Raw genomic sequence first — 22,498 nt, 5'->3', positions numbered from 1 at the left:
AGAAGATAAAGGCCTACATTACCCTTATAATCAGTATACTAGCTTGAACCTTCTGCTGATCCACAGCACCCTAAAGTAGAAAATGAAAATGTTAGTGGCAATATAGCCCCTATTTTAGGGCTTCTAGCCAGGCAAAGTTGAATGATGATAACTCACTTAAAATATTAGATGGAAGTTCTCCCTGGGGAATGCATTTAAAGACAAATTCCCTCAATCCCATGAAGATCAATTAAAAGTGAAAGGAAATTGGGTTAAATTTCATCATGTATTGATTTTTCATTAGACTACAAAATCATTAGAAAAAGTAAAAACTTGATTTTGCAACAGAACAGTTTCCTTTCTTAAAAAGTAATTTTTATTCAGGAAAGCTTTGTCACAATCAATTCAGTTAAAATGCCAGTATAATACGTATCAAGTACAAATCATACAAAGTTTGGCAAACATTTGCATTACATGTGTTGTGTTTAGTTAGGACAGCAATTAAAATAGGAAGTAAATCAACTGTATATACATATTTCTCTGTGCATAAATACAAGAAAATTTATTACCCATTCTGAGAAGAGGGTTGCAGGAGACATTAATATAAAAAATTAGAAAAGCATTGTAGATTATTTCAAAGAACATTTATGTTTCCTTGAAATGATTTCTTAATGGGATTTTCAGAAGTCTCTAGTGCTGAAGATGATCTAAAGGCCCAAGATAGAAATATAATCACAGTGCTACACACATAGGCATTTGCTTACAAAGCGGGAAGTGGAATGTCTGTTCAGCACTGTCCCTACTAGGAGAGTAATGAGATTTCTGTGAAAGGCCCATTCAAATTTCAGCCACCACTCACAGTTTCCTTTCATCACTTATTGATTGGTATTGTAAGATCCTCATTTCTTTATAATGTGTAAAGAACTGCTTGAGAATGAGAATTGTAGTTAGTATCATTTCCACTTACACTTACCAAGTGGATTTAATGAACATTAAAGATTGAACACACTGTAATAACATATTTCCTCATTGTTTAATCATTAATAATACTTGACAGAACTTTGTACATGTTGTAGTGTCAAAATTAAATTTTAATGATAGGAACATTCTATAAAGATCCAATAGCATCTTAAATAATACTTAACTAAGCACAGGAGAGCAGTACTTATAAAAGGAAGTACTAAACGTTATGCTATACTGGCTTCACACTATGTTTTTAATCTTCTTGATCTTTGTTAACTACACAATTCTAATTTAGAATAAATGATCAGATAGTTCATTTTGGCAAGAAGCAATAGCGGGAGCCATAAAAGCTTTCTGAAATTCCCACACAATCATTATTTCACTATACTTTTATCTGCAGAAGGGATATGCACTAAGTTCTAATTGGAACTTGTACCTCCAACTACCTTAGCTTTGAGGTACATGATGAAATTTTTTTGAGGAAATTGTATAAACCAGTAATTTCAAATCAATGCACATTTATAAATAGTGCAAACTCAGTGTTTTATAATAACAGAAGTGGCAGGAAAATAGAAGTTTGCCAGTAATTAGTAAAAAACAGTTAAAACATACTTATTTAAAAGATGATTCAAGATGAATCAAGTAATACAGATATGGATAATTTATTTTGAAAAATTCCACTGACTGTAATCTCGTATTGTGTACTGCATTTCACTGAATGGTTTCTATCCACTGACGGTCAGGACTTGGGTATACCATTGGAGTGTCTGGGTGTTTATTTGGTGAGCGTTAAGCAACACTGACACCTTTCAACATTCAGGGGTAGCATTTATGGCTTAGCATTTTCTGAAATAAAAAGCGAAACCATGTTCACATAAAAATGTAAGCATACTTAATAGACACACAAAATTAAAACTTCAAAATAAAAAGTACTTTAGTTCACATCAATGTATTCATGTGAGTACACAGTGAATATACTTATGGGAAATTTAATAACATTGAGAAGACTGGTCTTTCCATTCAATGACCAGGCACTATGGAATCTGACTGCCATACTGATTAGGGTTTAGCCAATTCAGGGTCCTGCACGAGTTCTCAACTTGGAGTGCATGAAATCCTAGTTCTGTTGAAAGAAGTTAAGGAGGTCATGAACTTGCGGAGTAAAATTTTTACATCATTGTTTTCTACATACTGCTCATTCACTGTGTAAATGCTGTGTATGAAGTATAAGAAAAAATAAATTTATGATGATTGTAGGGTGTACCTCAGAGGATTTGAGGATTCCTATGTAAATATTTAAATTGCTTATCACAATGTTTTTCACATAATAAAAATTCTACAAGTGGAACCTATGTTGATTATTTATAGTAATGGTAGGCCTATTACCATTCAGAAACGTTTTTGCAATTGCCACAGTCAAAACATGTTCAAAGTTCTCCAATAGGACCAGTTTTCCAACATGAATTAAAGGATGAAAATACCAACTAGTGCATTAAGAAGGGAAACAACATTAAGAGTGCAGGGCTGGGTGCAGCAAGTCACACCTGTAATGCCAGCACTTTGGATGAATGAGGTAGGAGGATAGCTTGAGGCCAGGAGTTTGAGACCACTGTGGGCAACACAGAGAGACCCCGTCACTACAAAAAAATACACAAATAACAGTAGCCAGGCATGGTGACATGCACTTGTGGTCCCAGCTGCTTCTCTTAAAGAAGAAAAAAAGAAAAGAAAAGCAGTTTACCTTCCAATTCAGGAGAGAGGACCACTATCTTCTTTTGGAAATGATTACCATCATCACAGAGATAATTTAATCTGCGTTATACCATGGCTTCTTCCACTTGCTCAGTCAGTCCCATACATGGATGTAAGATCATTCCTAGGGAAAGGTAAGGCTACAGTTGTGTTAGGATTCACCTGTGATGCTGTGGAAACATAGACTATAAATTGAGCTATGGCCATAGCTACAGAAAATTTTATAGACCACTTTATTTTTTTTAAGGACATAGCCTTGTTCTGTCACTCAGGCTGCAGTGCAGAGGCACAATTTCAGCTCACTGCAACCTCTGCCTCCCGGGTTCAAGAGATTCTTTTGCCTTAGCCTCCCAGGTAGCTGGGACTATAGGCATGCATTACCATGCCTAGTTAATTTTTGTGTTTTTAGTAGAGACGGGGTTTCACTATGTTGGCCAGGATGGTCTCAATTCCTTGACCTTGTCATTCCCTCCCCACCAAGCCTCCCAAAGTGCTGGAATTACAGGTGTGAGCCACTGTGACCAGCCTGTAGACTACTTTTTATCTTTTATCTGAACAAGTAGTTATTGGCAACCAATCAACCTACTTAGATTAAAACCAGATTTTAGCTGAAATATTTTCAGAGAGATTCCCACATAAACTTGAAATATATTAATAGAAAGAATATCAAATCTTAGTCTTTCACTTTCTTAATCTTTTCCCTTTCTCACTCCCAGGGGAAAAATATTGGGACTTCTTATCTTTTTGGGTACTAGCAATAAAACCAAGGATACATTTATAAGTAGCTGTGGCTTTTATTTTTGACATTTAACAAACGAAAATTAGAGTAAGATAATATTTCTTTAGTAGCAAAATTTGGCTCTTTCTCTCTTTTTCTAATGTCTGAAAAAAACTATCCATTTAAGTTTTGACACATTTAAAAGACTTTTTGATGATTTTTCCGATTACCCAGATCTGGAAATGCAGTTGGGATAGGATTGAGTGGTTTTATAAAACAAGCCTTATTCTAAACACAGGAACTACAAGTAGAGGAGAAATTGCTTTCTAAAATAAATAAATAAACCAGTGCTAAGGTTGAAATAATGGAAAATAATTATGCTAATAAATAGAGGCCTACTACTTAAATTATGTGACTAGTTGTTTAAATGTTAAAATATGTTGTTGATTCCAATGAAAAGATAAAATAAACTTTCAACACATTTGCTAAAATATTGAAAATAAGACACTAATGAAGAAACTACTTGTTTTAGCTCTAGGCTCTGGCCACATGTCAAGGAAATTATAAGGAGATCACTCCTTCTTCCTAATTCTCAATGTCAGATTCCCAAATGGGCAATGATCCTGTGTCCCTCCTGTGAGGAGTGTGAAAGCAGTGAGAATTTATTTCTGGTTCACATTTAGAGTATTGGTATCCTGAATGGTGGTCTCCTCCTGGACTTTCTATTTTGGCTGTACCTTGAATTTTTTCTCTTGACTTTTGTGTGCTTCCAGGTTATTTTACCTGATTCAGCAAATGCTTTCAACATGCTTTTCTGTCCTGTGGTCTCTCCGGGTTTATATCTCTGTTTAGTTGTAGCCTCAGTAGGCCTTACTCTCTTAGTTCATTGACACGTTTGAAATGAAAAATATTACAAGATTTTCCTCAGGAATTTTAGTTGTTTTCAAAGAAAGAGAGTCTATCTTTGTACTAGTTCATCATATTACTGGAAAGTGAAGTCTGAAAGTAAATTTTTAACTTGGGTTTGTTGACCATGGAAACAATTGTTTTTTTGAGCACGTGACTCCTATGTTTTAAAAAATCATCTCTGACTGTTGTAGAATGAGTTACATAGACACTTCTAGATTGAAGGAAGAGCGAATTTAGGTTATAAATTCAATCATCTAAGAGCTATTGAGAGTATAAACTAACGCTAAATTAGGTAAAATGGAGAAGAGGGAACAAATGGTAGAGAACTGAACATTTTAAAATACAGAGATACAGGTGCATGAGCCTCAAGAAACTAAACACTTTATCTTGAATCCACGTTTCTGGAAAATAGTACATAGTAGTTAAATTATACTAAATTTAGCAGGAGGGCTTATTGGAAGTAAGTTATGTGTTGAATTGAATCATGGTAAGTGTGAACTGTTTTCAAGGTCTTTTCTTACTATAGTGGCATAGCCTATTTAGTTCAATTACAGAATCAGAATTGACCTTACCAGGTGTCTTAGCAGGTACAAAGCCTTACATCTCAGCTTGCAGCACAGCTGTGAAGACATTGGATGCCAATGAAATTACTAGTGCAACTTAGGTAAGAAAGTGTGTGATTTACCAAGAAAATATTGATTTGTGGTGTTTTTTAAAGTGACAATTTTTTGAAGACATTTAAGGATGCCCCACAAAGTGAAATGTACCAGATATCAGTGATGAAGGTCTATCTTACAACTGTTTCCATTAAAATGGGAAATAACGAGAAAAAATTTTAGTTAATATCTGTTCCAAAATTTATCCCCTGGGAAAGTCTTCCTAGTGGCTCCAGGATTCATTAAACTGACCATGTTTAATTCTTCCACAAATTTATTTCTGTACTATGCAGATAACATATTCTTCTAAAATAAATTGTTTTCTCACCGACGTTACAAATTGATTTCTAGAGAGACAGAGTAATGGGAAGAATGTGGATTTTGGAGACATCAGACTGTGACATATTTGCTGGATTGGAATCTAGATCCATCATGTCTAGTGGAAAGACATTTCTCAAATGTCTAATTTTCTTTGGGCCTTAGTTGCTCAATACATTAGGGAAAATTGTTCTTACTTCGGAGGATTTTAAAAGTTTGAGATTATGTAAATCAACAAGTACAGTGACTGACATTGAGAGTCTTGTAGGATGACACTCAGTCTTGAAACAAAATAATGGAAGTCACACAATTTCCTTGAATAACAGTTTTTCAAATCTGTTATTTGAGGGAATTAAACAATTGAATTTAAAGTCTGTTTCTGTGGTGCTCCAGAACCCAATTCGTGCATACAATAATGCTAGATGTAAAGAAATGACTGAATAAAAACATACTGACTATTAGTTGTTAAAATACAAACAGCTGAATTTAACTTTTTAAAATAATTTCATTAGCTGGGCATGGTGGTGCATGCCTGTAGTCCCAGCTACTCAGGAGGCTGAGGGAGAATTGCCTGAACCCAGGAGGCAGAGGTTGTGGTGAGCCGAGGTCGCACCATTGCACTCCAGACTGGCTAACAAGAGTGAAACTCCATCACAAAAAATAAATAAAATAAAATAATTTTAAATGTTGGCTTTTAAGTTTCTTATATTTATCTGTACTGTGGATTTTTAAAGTTCTGTGTACAAACTGATTTTTTATAAAATTTTCCACTTAAATACTTATATGTATGTGTAAACAGAAAAAAATTCTGCTGTGGATAAAAAAAATCTTTTCTATTTAAAAAATTCTATCACATTGCTATGACAACCTAAATTTTAAAATTACAAAATATAGAATGGAGAGTGTTTTTCTTCCATCTTTATTACCTGCAAAGAGAGCTATTGGAACTTACAAGATGAAAGGGAAAGAAAAAAAGAGACAGAGTCAGGCAGTGCTAAGTGTGCAACTGTATATCATAATGACACTGTATAAAATGACTCACAGATTGAAGAGATCCTGGAATATGTAGACCCAAGTAGCAGAAAAAGCAGCAGAAAATGTTGCTATTTGCGCTGCTCTGTGGAGAAATTAGAAGGAAAAGTTTTATGTTGAACAGGGAGATAATATTTGTCCCAATGCCATGAACAAGCAATTATGGAATTTCTACTTTCTGAACTGTGGTAGGCATTGCATGTTACACAGCTGGACAAAACTCCTTGATCTTAAGAAGCTCATATTTAAGATGCATGGGAAGGAGAGAACTAGGGAGAAATGGAGAAGGAAAAGAGAAAGGGGAAAATGGAGAAAGAGAAGAATAAATGAATCAAGGGGAAAAAGTAAAGAGCATAAAATGAAGGAAGGGAGGATATACAAGAGAAAATGGAGAAGCATGTCTTTTCCATGGAGTAACATTCAATGCAGGACTAGAGGAAGCAATGAAGTACTACTAGTATAAACATTGAGGAAAATCTTCTCAATTATTAAATTAAATAGGGTTTTCTTTTTCCACATCATTCTCAGTAAACTACTTGTGTATATAGAAAAAACAAAAATCCAGTGAAGTAAGACAGTCTGTTCCAAAGGGAACGAAGTCAGGCTTCATCTCTTTTCAATTGCAGGTTTTACTTGGTAGAGTTTATTTTGTCATGCCAACACTCATAATAAAGTGTGATAAAAATAAAATGTGATAATGCTACTAGACAAGTATTATGTACATAAATCAAGCCTATTTTCACAGGTTAATAACTGTACTACTGCAGCTGAACTCATTGGCCAGAATTTATGTTTCTACAGTAAGAAAGTCATCAGAAATAGCATTAGTTCTGCCAATCTTCTGCATAATTTTCTATCATATCTTTTAGATAATCCAAGAATATTTTCTGGAAGAGAAACAAAATGAATACCTTAACAGTAGGGATCTTTGATTCATGAAAACTGTATGGTATAATGAGAAGTACGAAGTCCTCAAAATCTAAGTCAAATTCGGACATGACTTCATTCAGCTGAAGTCATGTGTGATCTTGGGCATGTTACTTCACATCTCTGACAGTCGTTTCTTCATTTGTTAAATGTAAATGATAATGTCTGCCTCATAAGACCCTTGTAGGGATTCTAAATTATGCAATTTGCAAAAATCCCTAACATATGATAAGCTTTCAATACGTGTTACACAGTCCGCTGTTACTCTTTGTTTTCATCCAAGCCCATTAATCATTAAATTTCAAATCTACTTCTTCATTTGAATAAGAAAAGAATGTAAAGAGGATTGTCCCCCAGCAATTTAAAATATATCACTGCCATCACTTGGTGCTCACAATGAAATGACAGTTCTTCACCGTGCCTAATGACCTATGTGATCTGATACCCACCTGCTTTACCAAACCTACCATCTACTACTGTCCCATGCATTGTCTTATAGCCTCTTTGGGCTTCTGTCTGGGTTTCAAATGTATCAAGTCCCTTTCCTCTTGTGCCCTGTTGCTCCCTTCCTCTATAATGCCCTTTCTTTAGTTCTTTCCATGGCTGGATAGTTCACAAAATATAGATCTCAACTCAAATTGTGTCTCCTTAGTGATGCCTTCTTTGACTGTGCAAATGCAGTGACTTCCCAGTTGTTCCCAGCCCAACAGCTTCTTTGTTACGTGCGTGGTACTCATTATAATCTGTCATCATGTATTTTGTTTTTTACTGGTTGATATTCTGCTCTCAATTTTCTTGGAGCAATTACTCACTAATAATGTTTTAAAAGGTGAAAGAGAAAAGGCAGGCCTGTGTCAACAACTATGAAAGTTCTCAAACTAAGGGATGCACAGCACACTTCAGGTTTTCCTAACCCCAGAATGGGAAGAAATTTGATCTGGAAAATGTCTGTTCCTTTGTTTTTAAGATACTGAAAGTCTAAAAGGTTAATGAGCCAAAAGAAAGGAAAAGGATTTTCCAAGTAGGAGAAGCATTTGCAAAGTCTTTCTCTGGAGACAAGAGAGATGAGAGAGACTATGATAAATACGAGAAATTACAGAATTTAGCTTAGATGAAGGATGGTTGTGGAGAGGGGGAATAGTATGAGGTGATATTGGAGAATAAGTTGAGGAAAATGATGGCCGTGGGGTTATCTGTGAGCAGCAAATAATAGATATTAAAATAACTTCAGATAAGATAAAAATGATTTAAGTATAAGGTAGTCTTTCATTTTAGAAGCAAAGAGAGGTACAAATAACACTGGTTCCAGCAAAAGCCCACTGAGAATATGGGTTTGATTCTGCTGGAAACAAAGTGATTTTGAATACATCACTTAAGGATTGCAGACATATTTATAAGGAATAAGCAATTGAATAGGTAATTTTTAATGTTCCTTTTCTGCTTTATAATTCTGGACATATGCAGTACAGTCTAGCATTCTTTCTTGAAAAACCTTTCAAATAAATGATAATGAATATTTTGTCTTTTGTCTAATCTTAACCGTCCTTGCAGACGTTCATTTTCTTTATCTCATTAAGGTTTATTAAATGGTTACCCCTTTTCTTATGTAATAGCACCTTCTTATGTATGGCTTGTATGAAGATTATGATAAAATTTCTAGGCCCAGTTTATAAGTGCATATTTGTTTTATGATTCCTTATATTAATATTTGAACCAGCCCAAGTTGTAAACTCACACAGTAGTCTAGACACCCTGTCCTAACATATGCATAACATTTAGATTTCTGTCTCAAAAATACAAATGCATGTTTACTAAAGTGAAAAGAAACTGATGAACAAAACAGAAGGGAAATTGTGATTGAGGTCACATCAACAAGTTCAACAAATCAACAAACGCATTACAGGGAATGAACTTAGTTCCTTCCTAATAGTGTTTCGGCTGGTTTCCATATTGCTATTTTTTCTGTTATTATGCGGTTAATGCAATCTAATTCAGTAATGTCTTCTGAATGATTAAGCCATTTATGATTGAACCTGATGAAGGAAATGAGAAAAGCCTCTTAAGCATCTAAATAGGATAATTTGTATTAACTGCTGTAAATCACAATCAGAATACTATTGAAGTCAACATTTTACTCATGTACAAATATTTCTAGAATTGAGACATTTTCATCAATATTTGTAATGACACTTAGAAAAGAAATTAGGACTCCTGACATTATAACTATTTTTATAGGTTGCAGAGTTTTCTCTCTAAATATTTTGTGGTGCCATTAGTGCTTCCTCTTCATGAACGGCAAGTGAAAACCTTAGTCTAAGCAGAGAATTGTTTGTGCCAGTGCCCTTTTATATATCAAGGGGAGAAAAATAGCCGTTATAGACAGGTAGGGTCTGATATACAATGTTTTGCACTATAATTCATATTATGAAATGTATAGGAAGGTATATCCATCTGCAAGTTAGTTTGAATTTATCTTTTTGAAAATTTATCACTTTTTTCAAATATATTTTTTATCATTTTAAATGTTAATGAATATTCCCCCCCACATACATTTATCAAATATTAATATTTTCAAATAATAAAAATGCATTAATTATTCTAAAGGGCTTACTTCTGTTAAAATGAACCCTGAACGTGCTTTCACAGCTCTCACACTTTTAAATAATTTGCACATGGTCAAAGATGAGCAGTGTACCTATTTTTTAAAAATTTAGAACTAGCATCTGTGTCTTAACCTATGCAGATGGGGACATGACTTTAGTCTTTGGTTCCAGGCTCAGTTGATGCCAGGCAAGATTAATACATATCTGTCACTGCGCATTCATGAGTAGAATACTGGTGGGTTGTAAAATAACAAGGCTATGTTGTGTTGTGATAAGGTAATAATATATGTTTCAGACTTTTTATTTAGATGCTTTTTTGGGGGAGGGCATGGTCACGCTCTGATGCCAAGGCTGGAGTGCAATGGTACCATCTCTGCTCACTGCAACCTCTGCCTCCCAGGATTAAGCCATTCTCCTGCCTCAGCCTCCTGAGTAGCTGGGATTATAGGTGTGTGCCACTGTGGCCAGCCTTAGATGCTTCTTATATAAATATATACTATCTAAATATATTTATATAAACATTTTTAAAGTTTAAATTTATGTACAGTGAATTACTTCAGAAGAGGATATTTTACCCAGGTGAATAATATAATTTCCCAATATGAGAGGGTAAGGTCAATCAGGATTCACATAAAGTGGCACTACCAAGACCTGTTAATTCTTCAACGACTGCTGATAGAACATAATCTGTATAAAATGAAAGAACACAATAAATAATATATTTCTGCGCAGTATCTCAAAGTAAGCATGTGTGCTCTGTAGATTTTATGCAATTCTGCCCTTAGACCTAGGTGAGCAGGACTTCTGTCTTGGATCCTATGCCTTTGGGGCGTTGTGTTTCAGAATACCTTCCTTAAAGTATTCTACATTCCTTCCCCTTCAGAGTCTGGGACAGGATCAGCCTAGTGGTGCTTTCTGGATAGGATGCCTCATGTTTGGACTGGAAGCCACATGGGCCCTGGGGAACTCTTCAACCCTCTGTCCAATGGGTAAAGTTGGCCAGAAACCCCTTGGAGCTCTGGGACTCATTCATGTCTGTGGGGCTGTCCAAGGACCTTGCAGTCAGGTCTCAACTGTGGTACAGTACCACTTTCACAGAACCATGTTAAGACTGAATCAACAGTATGGTTCTGACAGGGTTAACTTATGTGGCTAAAACTGTGTATGTAGATCGAACACCACAAAAAGTTCTTGTCCAGGATCCTGAATACTCTACGGGCAATCCTGATAACATGCCACTAAAGCTTAACTTTCGTGTTTATAAAAATTACACAGTCTTCAATGTGATTTATGCTACACATTTGTCAATAGATCTATGATACCTGACAGGGTACAATGTTATTTTGAAGCAAACACAGTGAACATAAAAATAAATCTCTTGGTTTCTTTCATCAAAAATAAAGCAAGCTAATGTTATGAAACATTATGCCAATACACTTTGAAGCTGACAATGAAAACATTATTTTAACCCTACTCGGGGCACTTACTACATCACACATCAGGAAGAAGCATACATACTTAGGAAACAAATAAATATTGAAATCTGCCCTAATGATGGAGTGGCTTCTTGTGAACTTTTGTGCCAAAACAAGCCAGTCTGAAACCCAGTCACTTAGAGCAACAGCTGTAATTAATTTTACCCATGTATCTTCAATTTGAGTAAAGTTCCTAAGGGATGGCCTTCATTGTTCCACATGGCAGCCAAAGCATTTCAAACAGGGCTGAAGGATCCAATTCCAGGATGGTTCACTCACCTGGTTAGTAAAAGTGATATTGGGTATTGGCTGAAAGCTCTGCAAAGGCTTTCAGCAGGTCTCAGATCCTCTCTATCAGGGACTTTGGCTAATTGGGCTTACTCATAGCATGGCAGGTGGGCTTCAAGAGTGGCTTTTCCAAATGATGAAAAATAAAAACAGTCAGTATCTTCATGCTTGTGCCAAGAAATTGGCTCAGTACCACTTGTGGGATACTCTGTTGGTCAAGGGAGTTGTAGAGCTTCTATCTCTGAATCGAGGAGAGGACAGTGCCCCATTTTTCAAAATGAGCAATGTCACAGTATCTGTGGCTAGCTTTAATTTACTACAAGACAAGCAGTTAACCATAAAAATACAATTAGAATCAGTCTGACTTCAGAGAAACTGTCTAGAATCCAAAGGAAAATTTTCCATTCTAAACAATGTAGTGTGAATAAATGAAGTTTAAAAATGCATTTACTGTTAAAAGCCAGTGAAGATACCCAACCAGAAAATGAAACTGAGTCTATGGAAATAAGTAAGGTAAGTAAGGAATAAGTAAGGAAACTATTGTTTTATGCCATTGCTGAGCTGTTTGGAAAACTTCACCTGGAGTGAAGTTTTCACACTGTGTCTGAAACGTACAAGTAAATAAACAGCTACATTTTCCACATTATTTAATTTCAGTGAGCTTTTCTATTAGTTGCAACTAAAATTATACTAACTAGTATTGCCTTTTAAAATGTATAGAACCAGGCTAGATGTTGTGGCTCATGCCTGCAATCCAGCACTTTGGGAGGCCTAGGTGGGTGGGTCACCAGAGGTCAGGAGTTTGAGACCAGCCTACCAACATGGTAAAACCCCATCTCTACTAAAAATACAAAAATTAACTGGGCGTGGTGGCAGGTGCCTGTAATCCCAGCTACTGGAGAGGCTGAGTCAGGAAGGAGAATAGCTTGAACTCAGTAGGCAGAAGTTGCAGTGAGCCAAAATCACACCACTGCCCACCAGCCTTGGCAACAAGAGCAAAAATCTGTCAAAATATAAAATAAAATAAAATAAAATAAAATAAAATAAAATAAAAAAGAAAATATATAAAACTGGAGGCCCAGTAAGTGAAAGTGACTCTTCAAACATTAAACAGCTATTTGGAAGCAGAATTAGTACTTAATCTAGTGCTCCTTTCAGCACCCTGTTGTGTCTTTTCGATTTCCATGTTTCACATCTGATATTTTTATCCTGTGCTACATTTCTCCTCAGATCTAGAGGAAGTTGTTTGAAATACTTGCTTGAATGAGGCAGGTATAAAAATGAGTAGATAAGTCAAACAAATTGCCACAAGAAATTCTTTAGAAGTTAACATGATTACTTTAAGTTCCATTTTCATAGTAACTTTTCTTACTTGTAGTCTTTGTAAAGACAGTTAGACAAAGATGTCTGGGTCAAATACCAGTTGCTGAATCAGCAGAAGGTCTGCAAAAGTCAATTGTGCAGTGTTGCAATGAATGGTTTAGTGTTTTCACTTTAAAATGTTGTCTGAGAATTATTTTTATTCTGAAAGTTCTTCCTAAAGCCTTTTGAATTAGATTCTTCTGAATGTAATATTTTCTGATTCATCACTCATAGTCTTGTGGAAAATGATGTAAATGAGTTTTACCACTGGCAAGATGGGGGCTCAATTACAATTTCTTCCAATGCTAATGGCAAAATTTTGAAAAAAAAATGCTTCATAAGAGGGTTTTAAGTATCTAGAAAGAAATCATGTAAATTCTTGAATATTGAATTAATAAAACCTAATACTAATATTAATACTAACAAAATGAATAATGATAACCCACACCATTCATTCATTCATTCAACTAGTGTTATTGAGCCCTTGGAGTTATAAGAGAGACCAAATTATGTGAAAAATAATGTACTAAGAGATTGAGATGGGAAAGATCTTAGTATATTCCAATATATTAGTTAACAATAGTAGCTAACACTAATATCTTATTTATTATGTTCTTTAAACTTTTAATTCTACTTGCAAGCATTTAATTCTTACCGTTATGTTATTTAGTTTCTTATATTCTTTTTGGAGAAACTGTGATGTTGTCCAATTCTAAAGTACTTTATGGTGAGACAAGTGATTTATGGTGGTTAAATATGTCACAAGGTAGTAAATAAAGAAGGCAGATTTAAAAAAAGAATATCAAAATTTTGCTATCTGATGCAAATGGATAAATATTTTTATAGTAATTATCTCTGAGGGTAAGCCTATAGATAATATTTATTTGTTTAATAACTTCATGTATTTTCCAAATTGGTTTTTTAAATTAATTCCTTACATTTGTGTGATTTTTATAATAAAAATAGGTATTATTTAAGCACTTGAAGCAAGCACACAGAACACAATGTCAAAACCTAAAACTTGGCTAGATGTTTTTGGTATTCTGTGTACGTGGGTCTAGCTTTGAGTACTGCTGAGGAGGAAGATGATCAAGCCACAGGGTCAACTTATGCCAGTTCTCAATGAGCCTCTAAAGGCTCAGTTTGGATAAGCCCTAAAATATTAAGCTGTGCAATTGAAACTTAACCGGTATCATCTAACCTTCTGAGGTTTGTGTAGTAATACTGAAGATAAAATTTGGCTGAATTGAGTAGATAAAAGTCAGAAGTACATTTAAACTAGTTATTTGTTATAGAATTTTGAATTTATTTGTGTGATTATTAATAAAGGCATTTTAATAATATAAATTAAAATATGAATTAAGTTATAAGCGGAGATGCTTTTATATAAAACATGTTTTGTTAATGCAATGTTTTTACTTTTAATTACAGGTTAAAAATGGCATCAATACTTGTTTTTCCCTCTTGGTATGATTGATATGTATTTATGTAAACACAGTTTCACACATATATACACATATGCATATATATAATGCATATCATATTGTATATATTTCCTATAAAGTCTTGATTAAATAAGACTATTTACTATAGTCTCTTATTTGTTGTTTAATTTTTTAATCAAACAACAAATAAGAAATTAAAGACTATTGTAAAACTTTATGCATATTGCATATCGTCCAGACACTTCTTTATATATAGGTACATTTACTGAGATAGCATTGTTATATTTCCATCTATTTCTCTCAGATGAAACAACTATGTCAAACAAATAGAGCACTTGCTTTTAGTATATATAAAATTCTGCTCTCCAAATTGTTTATTGACTAAAGCTAGTAAATATTTTTGCTTGACAATAAAAATAAATCTTTGCTATCAGTTTATGTAGCTGCATACAATTTTATTATATAGCTAAATTATAATTTACTGAATTTTCTTCTAATGATGGACACTTAGATTATCCATTACATGTCACTAGGTAAAGTATATTCCTAAAAGGAAGACAGAACAATCACCTTAAGAATCATTATCAAGATTGTTTAAATAAATATATACCAAAAAATTGTACAATATCAGATGCATAGCAGCTAAAATGTATACCTTTCAGATGAGGTATATAACCAAAGTCTACTGTAAAGTAGGATAAAATGCAGATGATCACCTTGAACACTTTCAACCTAGGACCAATGTAAGCAAGTATATAAGTGAGAAATACAGAAGATCTAAAAGCTGAACCTAACATATGTTATTTTTAAAAATTAAGGGTTAGTACATAGAAGACAGATTAAGCCCTTGATATAGTATCAGGAGATAAAGCTAAGATCAGCAGGGGAAGTTGCATAAAGAATGGCTCTGAAATATAATGGTTCCAAACCTGTGGCTGAATCAAATTGCCTCAGCCACTCAGCTTCTGGCTAGAACGGAGTAACAGAGAGCCTGTTTGCTCTTCCATCTGAAACAACCAAAAAGTTGACAAAAATAACTAATCAATGGTTTGTAAGAAAAGGTAAATCAAACACCAAAGCACAGTGGTCACTGTGAGACAGGAAACAGCAGGTAAGCTCTGATTCTGCCAGCTTAAGGCCTTCAGAGGCAATATACTGTTTAAACAAACAGATAAAAATGAAAATGTAATATGAGTTTTTTAAAAACATATTTAAAAGTGAAATGTATTGCAGTAACAACATAGACACATGGAAAGGAGAAATGGAAGTACATTATCGAAAGGTATAATATGTAAAATGGTGTATCCCTTGAAAGTAGACTGTGAGGTTAAAGATGCATATATAAATGCTAAAGCAACTACATAAATAACAAAGACTTATAGCGAATAAGCTATGAAAAGAGATAAAACAGAATCACAAAATATTTTCAACTTCTTTCCAAAGATGACATAATAAAACTGTACAAAGTACAGCTGGGACAAATAGAAACAACTGTGTGCTGATAGAATAAAACAACCATACCAATAAGTAAATTAAATATAGAAAGTCTAAATATTCCAACTAAGTCAGAGATGGTCAGATTTGATCAAAAAAATAAACAAGGTCCAAGTCTATACTGGCTGCAAGTAATGCACTTTAAATGAAGTGTCAAATATATTAAAAATTAAAGAATGGGAAAAATGCTATGCCAACAGCAATCAACGGAAAGCTAGCATGCCTGTGATAATATCAGGGAAAGACATCTTAGAGGAAAAAATATTAACAGAGACAAAAATGCCGCTTGATAAAAAGCCAATTTACTAAGAGGATATAAAAATTCTAAATGTTAGTGTACCTAACAACAGAACTTCAAAATACGTGCACTTAAAAACAGAACTTTCAAAAGAAACACACAAATCCACAATTACACTAAGAGATTTAGATATCCCCTGTCAATAATTGCTAGAACAAGTAAATAGAACATTAGTAAGCATAAAGATTTGAGCAATGCCATTATGCAACTTCATCTTGTTGGCTTTCACAGAACATTTCATTCAGCAAGGATGAAATACATGTTATTTTCACATGAACACAGACACTTTAAGATTGACCACATTTTGGGTCATAGAACAAGTTGCAGTAAGTTTAAAGAAATTCAAGTTATTCAAAGTATATTCTCTGACCAAAGTGGATTTATATGAAAAATTAATAACAGAAGATGCTTGGAAAACCCCAAATATTGGAAAACTAAATAATATTCCATTAACTTATAGGCAAATGAAGAAATCTAACTTCAGCCCCGGTGTATTTATTGGTGAAATATATGAGGAAATAATACCAATTCAACACAGACATTTCCAGAATACTGTAGAGGAGGGCACACTTTATAATTTATTGTATGATATCAGCATTACTCTAATATCATATCAAAGTTATAAAAAGTCATTACGAATGAAGAAAAGTACAAACCAATATATCCTACAAATATGAATGCAGGCCTGGTGGCACATGCTGATAATCCCTGCAATTTGGGAAGCAATGATTCATTGATGCCAGGAGTTTGAGACTAGCTTGGGCAACATAAAGTAACCCTGTCTCTACAAAAAAATGTAAAAATATAGCCTTGCATGGTGACACGTGCCTGTAGTCCTAGTCACTTGGGAGGCTGAAGTGGCAGGATTGCTGAGCCCAGGATTTGTAGGCTTCAGTGAGCTGTCATCAACCCACTCTGCATTCTAGTTTGGGTGACAGAGCGCCCTTTCTAAAAACAAATGAAGAAAACCGGTAAAATGTTACATAACATTTTAGCAAATAAAATCTAACAATACATAAAAATGATGCTACAAGCTGGGTGCGGTGGCTCACGCCTGTAATCCCAGCACTTTGGGAGGCTGAGGCTGGTGGATCACGAGGTCAAGAGATCGATACCATCCTGGTCAACATGGTGAAACCCCGTCTCTACTAAAAATACAAAAAATTAACTGGGCATGGTGGCGCGTGCCTGTAATCCCAGTTACTCAGGAGGCTGAGGCAGGAGAATTGCCTGAACCCAGGAGGCGGAGTTGCGGTGAGCCGAGATCGTGCCATTGCACTCCAGCCTGGGTAACAAGAGCGAAACTTCATTTCAAAAAAAAAGATGCTACATCATAAACAAGTTTGCTTTTTAATGGGATGTTGGTTTAACATTTAGAAATCAATCAATGTAACACCAATTCTTGATTAAACACACAAGCACCTCGTGGCAGACTTGGAATAGAAAGAAACTTCCTCAACTTCCTAAAGAGCATTTATAGAAAGCCTGTAACTACTATCATATTAATGTTGAAAGACTGCTGTCTCCTAAAAGCTAGCAATGAAACAATATCTGCTATCTCAATTCTGTTCCGTACTGAACTGGACTTTCTAATTAGTGTAATCGGGTGAGGAAAATAAATAATAGACATCCTAATTAGAAAGAAAGAAGTAAAATTATCTATTCTTAGACAATATGAGTGCTTTCTTAGAAATCGAACAGAATCTACAAAAAACACTGTTAGGATTAATAAATGGGTTTAGTAAGGTTGCGAGGTACATCAACATACAACAACCCATTTGATCCTTTGTATAAGAAACACATATTTTAAATTTTAAATTTGAAAAATATTATTTACTCTAGCATCAAAAAATGAATACTTAGGGAAAACATGAAAAAAATATATAAGACCTATAATACCAGAAAACTCAAGGTATTGTTTAGATAAGCTAAAGTGTACCTGAACAAAGAGAGGGATATGTCATGTTCATGTGTCAGAAGATTCAGTATTGTTAATATATAAATTATCTCCTAATTGATTCGCAGGTTCAACAAAAGCCCATTGACAATTTCAGTAGCCTCTTTTTGTCAAAAGTGTACAATTGATAGAAAATTCATATAGAAATGGCAAGACCCAGAATATCCAAAATAATTTTGAAAAAGAATGAGGTTGAAGGACTAATACAACATAACATCGAAAATTTTTATAAACCTCTGGTAATCAAAACAGTGGAGAATTAAGATTAAGGTAGACAAATAAATGAATGAAACAAAATAGCGTCCAAAAATACACTCACATATTTATGAATAAAGGTTTTGATAAATATGCAAAGAAATCTCAATGGAAAGTGACAGTCTTTTGAAAAAAAATAATGTGGAACCAATTGGCCATTAACATGCCAGAAGAAAGAATTTAATTCATTTCTCATAGTGTATACAAGAATTGAATGAAAATGGATCACATGTCTTAAAACTGGGAAAAGCAAAACAAAATGAAACATAAGAAACAACCACTATAATCATGTTAGGCAAAAGTTTCTTAGCTTTTCTTAGCTATAACACCAGAAGTATTGCCATAGAGCTTTTGCTCTATAAAACATATGAGAATGAAGGGGAGAAACAGACTAAAAGGAAATATTTGTAAATCACGTATCTGTGAAAAAGTTTGTAAATACAAAGTAAAGAATTCTCAAAGTAGAATACAATATTAAACACAGGCAAAAGATTTTACAGGAACTTAACAAAGAAAATATTTGAATATCAAATAAACTCATGAAAAGATACTCAACTTCATTAAACCTGAGGAGACACAAGTTAAAACCAAACTGAGATATGAAAACAAACTCTTAAATAAGTAAAATTTAAAAGTTTGAACATACAAAGTTTGGCAAGGATGTGGAAGAGCTGGAACACTCACACATTTCTGGTGAATGTATAATGGTGCAACTAATTTGGAAATTATTTTGGCAGCTCCCTGAAAAGTGAAACATAACATACCATATGATTTATGTCTCCCCACTCTGAGATATCTACTCAAGAGAAATGAAAGTGTTTGTACATACAAGGGCTTACACAGAAATATTCATATTTATTCATGTAAGTACTTTTATGATAGCTGAGAAAAGAAACAAACCAAAGGCTCATCAACAGATGAATGACTAAACTGTGATCTGTTTATATAATGAAATGCTATTTAGCAATAAAAAAGGAATAAACTGTTGATAGACAAAAAATAACTATGGTTCATGAAAGAGGCAAGCCTAAAAAAATCATACTTTATGATTTAATTTATATGCAATTCTAGGAAGTGCAAACTCTCATCTAGTGAAAGAAAGCAAATTACTGGCTGCCTGGGAATTGGGTAGGGAAAAGAGGGAAGGAAAGGATCACAAGAAGCACTAGGAAACATGTATAAGTGATGGATATGTTCATGATTTTGATTGTTATTATAGTTTCCTGGATGTGTACTTATTTAAAAGTTTATCCAATCTTACTATTTAAAGACGTGTAATTAACTGAATTTAGTTATACTTCAATGAAGATGTTAAAACAAACAAAAAACACTTCGACAAATGAATTATGTTCAAAAATGGAATAGACTGATACAGCATTTTAAACTAAATGTGTTAGATATAAACAGGATATGTCATATGACTATATTTTCCTTTTTACATTTCCAGACAATAATATTTTAGGATTATAGTCCCATGCCACCATTTATGAGCTCATTCTTGTCAAATACTCTCTGTATCAAAGATTTGAATTTTCCTATGGGTGAAGAAAGTTATCATTTTAGGAAAAATAAAAATGGTTGTGACCATGTGATACCAAAACCTACAATTCAATCCAAATATATTCACTATGTAGTATAGCCTCTGGTTTAAGACTGAGACAATATAATGAAATAAAATGCAAGGAATCAAATAAAAGTAAGGAAAGAAAATGAAAAGAAAAAAGAAAAGAAAGGAAAAATTCTCATCTGAGAGTCATCTAGCTGTCTTCTTTGCACGACAGGGTACAAGTTATTTCTCCTTATTTCAATGACCTAGCTATTTGGCATCATGAATAGAATATGGAGTCAATGGTCTTTCTGGATGTTACAGATCTTTCTCTGTATCACTGCAGACTGGAATTCATATCTATTGTGTGTTAGATCATAAAAAGGGCCAGTTGAAGGATAACTTGTATTTCTATTCTAATATGCAATATATATTGCATAGTATAGAAATAAATTTTTTAAATTGCTAAGGAGAAGTATGTGATCTAATTTTACAAAAATAAGATCTCTAGTTTATATAGCACATTTAACTCTGGGCAATTCAATGATTAAGGGGTCTCCTTCCTGTTAAGACTTAAAAGTGAAAAGCTCAGACAAACCCATCAAGTCAGGCCAAATTTTCTAATTCCTAAAGACTCTTTAGATTCCAACTCAAATGTAAAGTAGTATCATCTGAATCTAAAACAGGTCATTATTAGGTCACTGTAGATATTAAGCCATCTCTAGGGATTTAAATAATAAAAAACATCCTTCAGATGTGAGGCTGGAAACTGTTTGACTTATGTTAATGCTGATGTGCACTTAGTGTTTTAGAAAAGGATTTTATTACTATCTAAAAGCAGCACTATATTAAACCCACAAATTAGCTTCTGTTCTGTTAGAATCTAATTATCTTTATGTAGGGCAAGAGTCTAGCAAGCCAGGGGCAAAATCTTACCTTTCTAAATGGAGACTTCAATGGGGAAAATGATGGACTGTTAAGCTAAACTGTATTTACTGCAGAGAGTCCACGTGGGACTGGGGTAAGAAGGCTTGAACAGTACAAAGGCATCTGTTGCCTGCTCATTGGTAGACAGGAAGGTCTATATTTTTTTTTAGCATTTGGTGCTGCTTTCATCTGTCTAAAAATATATTCAAAATTAATTCTTAGTTCCTTGCTTTTAAAAATTCCTTTTGGATACTCAGTTCTAACTCAAAAACATATTCTAGTCATCAACTCTTTTTGGGCTTTTGTAAAGATCAAGTCTTCATCTTTTCTGGGCATAGCACGAGATCACTGATTTAATAATTTATATTTCTTTTATCTGTTCCTTTTATGATCTATCATTTATCCTAGGTATTTCTTTAAGAGACCAATGGTGGTAACCAAGCAAGTATGGAGAAGATATACTTATAAAATGTTAATGAAACGAACCCTGGCTAAGTTATCATTATTCAAAGGAATATTTTTTACCTGATATGCCTAACATAAATTATTTAATGTATTTGTGGGGGCAATTAGTCTTCTATAAAAATGGCTATGAAGCTTCATCTTTGTATAATTCTGTGTAAAAGAATTCATTGAATATGATTAAAAACACATTTCAGAATTAAATCTACAAAGTTTGCTGTTTAGTTAACTCGGTATGAGAGTAAACCACAAAAATGTTATATACAGAGCTTTTATATTATCCTCTAATCTCTCCCAATTACAGAATTGGCACTATATTTACTATAAATCAGACGATTTTCTATATTCTTACTTTGTAAATTAAATGAATGTTTATTGAGCATTCTCTGCATTTTAGGTATGGTGATAACCACTTAGATACAATGGTGAAGAAGCATAAATGTTGCCTTCTTGTGGAGATAACCTATTTTTATGGGGAATAATCATAAATAAATAATTATATACAGTAATGGAAATCTACAAAAGTGTGATGGAGAAGAGAAAGAAGGTGCTGCAATATGTAATATCAAGGAGGGATGCTTCTGTAGTAAGGGTGGTTAGAGAAGGACCCTTTGAAGGAGGTAAGGAAATGATACGTAAGCTGAAATCTCATTGTTGAAAAAAAAACTGAAAAAATGATGAAAAAAGGAAGAAAAATCTAAGGAAAGATAACAAAAGTTTGAGAATCCTTTTCAGGATGAATTGTTGGCATTCTAGAAAATGGAGTAAGACTCATGAGGTTGATGAGTTGTAAGTTTTGAAGAAGAAAAGAGCTGAGGCTAGGAAGCTGAGAGGAGGAGAAAGTGGCATGAGATGAGCAGGAGTTGGTCAAGAAGCAGATGCAAGACCATGGATGTTTGAATTTCCCTCTTTAACTACATGTGATCCTGGACTTACCACTTTTCACTGTATGTCCCACTGAGACAAGGTTCCTTGTTACTAAGTCCCTTTCTTAGTATTTGCAGGTGGTAACACACACCAGCATAACCTCCAGAAGGCAATTTAATCTATATTCACAATCAGTTTCTGTTCACATGAAGAAAATATACTTTTTTTAAACTATTTGGTTAGGTAAGTTTGTTTGTAAAATATT

This window comes from Callithrix jacchus, chromosome 14 (assembly GCF_049354715.1).
Source record: "Callithrix jacchus isolate 240 chromosome 14, calJac240_pri, whole genome shotgun sequence".
In the NCBI taxonomy this organism is placed as follows: Eukaryota; Metazoa; Chordata; class Mammalia; order Primates; family Cebidae; genus Callithrix; species Callithrix jacchus.
Note: the sequence above shows the minus strand (reverse complement) of the source record.